At 35.3% G+C, this 1,947-nt stretch overlaps 1 protein-coding gene across 1 annotated transcript in view; it reads left to right on the top strand.

Moving 5' to 3' along the window:
* The window catches only part of HEATR3 (HEAT repeat containing 3), a 58,304-nt gene that overhangs the window by 43,486 nt on the left and 12,871 nt on the right, over nt 1-1,947 (top strand). The gene's annotated exons all lie outside the window — the stretch shown is intronic.

Genomic DNA, 1,947 nt, shown 5'->3' with positions numbered 1-1,947 from the left:
GACCCTGTTTCTAAAATAAATAAATTAGTCAAGTGTGGTGCCACGCACCTGTATTCCCAGGTACTCGAGAGGCAGAGGCAGGAGGATCACGTGAGCCCAGGAATTCAAGGTTACCGTGAGCTATAATTGTGTCACTGCACTCCAGCTTGGATGACAGAGCAACTTGCTGCCTCTTAAAAAAGAAAAGAAAACAAAAGTGCTTAAAATAAAAAGTAAAATCTCTTTCTTCTCCCCACCATCAGCAACACACACAGGTGCTTTTTTATCAACACAACTTCTTATTTTATATATACGTTGTAAGTATTTTCTCCAAATGTCATTGGTCTTTTTTTACACGCTTTATTATAAAAATTTTCAAGCAGCCCTCCTGACCCTCCACAGTGGTCCAGCCACACCTCTCTGATAGGTGCCTTGCCACTGTTACTTGTACTTTTCATAAGGAAATTTTCAGGCATCCCTAAAAGCAGAGATAATTCTGTGAAGCCCCACGTGTCATCCCTGAGCCTCAACGGTTATCAGCGTCCTGTCGTTCTTGTTCATTCGCCTCTCCTGCACTCTTATTTTTGTTTCCTGGAGTGTTTTAAAGCAGATCATGTCATTTCACTCAAATGTTTTATTATGTACTTCCTTATGTATGTTTGACAGAAAATTAAATTTTTGGAAAACTTAACCCGAATACCATTCATTACCCCCAATCCCCAAATTACCAGATATTTTTTATTATTGTTGAGTATGCAGACGGAGTTCATTTTTCCCAGATTGCCTTAAAAAATGTCTTTATATGATTGGCTTGTTGAAATCAGGATTTAAGCAAGGTCTACACATTGCTTTTAGTTGATACGTTGGTTTCGTAAATTTTTTTTTAAATAGCTTTATCGAGATTTGATTCACACACGATTCAACTTACTGATTTAAAGTATACAGTTTAGTGGTTTTGGTATATTCACAGGTTCTTAAATCTCTTAATCTAACATTTTCCCCAGCTATTCCCCTTTCCCAATACCTTTTATTCATTGAAGAAACTGTCATTTTCTGTAGAATTTTCCCCATTTAGAGATTTGGCTCATTCGTCACGATGGTTTTATTTAACGGGTCCTCCTAGCACCCGTGTTTCCTGAAGACTGGAGCTGGGTCTAGAGGCTTCCGTTAGATTCAGGTTCAGATGTTTTGGCAAGAATAATATATAGTGCTGTGTATATTTCCTACTTTTATATTATAAATCATATAATGTCATAAAATAGCAATGCTAAGATTAATTAGTGGGTTCACTTAATGGTTTTAGCAACCAGTGATTGTGGTTGCCTAGATCCATTATATCATTAGAGGATATAAAATAGAGATTTTTTTTTTTTTTAAGTATCATTTTGAACTCAGGGTTTTTGAAAATATATTTGTGTTTCATTCCATTATAGTCATGCTTTTAGATGCAAAAATTATACTATCTTTAGATAATAGGAGTCCCTTTAAGTTGGCTCCTGTGTCTCTTTGACAAGAATCCTAGGTTTTTGATCACTTTGCTTCCAAGCACAAGATATCCCAGGCTTAACTGGCAATTTTCCTGCTTAAAATCTGGAATCAGTTATTTCTCCAAGACACCTTTATTTCTTTAGTGGGAAAGTGAATTTTGAAGTGCTCATTGATACCATGTTGTCTTTGCTTCTAGGTCTTTTTAGTGGAAATAGCTAGGAAATAAGCCTTTTTTAGGAAGAGAAAAATCTTAAGTTCTGATATGTCCCACTTAAAAAGGGTACAGTGTTAATAACACTATTGAATGTAGTTAAATATTTTTGTGGGTTTTTTGTGTGTGTGTCCTTAGGCTGTATCCCTCAAAGACTAGTCAAATTGCTGTGTTTTAAAGTAGAAAAAATTCTCCGTGTTGCTTATTACAAAGTTATCTTCAGTTTTTGCTTTTTTTTTTTTTAAGGGATTGCTTTTTGTTTGCTTTAA

Source organism: Propithecus coquereli, unplaced genomic scaffold (assembly GCF_000956105.1).
Source record: "Propithecus coquereli isolate 6110/MARCELLA unplaced genomic scaffold, Pcoq_1.0 Scaffold180, whole genome shotgun sequence".
Lineage (NCBI taxonomy): Eukaryota > Metazoa > Chordata > Mammalia > Primates > Indriidae > Propithecus > Propithecus coquereli.
The sequence above is the reverse complement of the archived record's forward strand: the minus strand, read 5'-3'. Positions and strand labels throughout refer to the sequence as shown.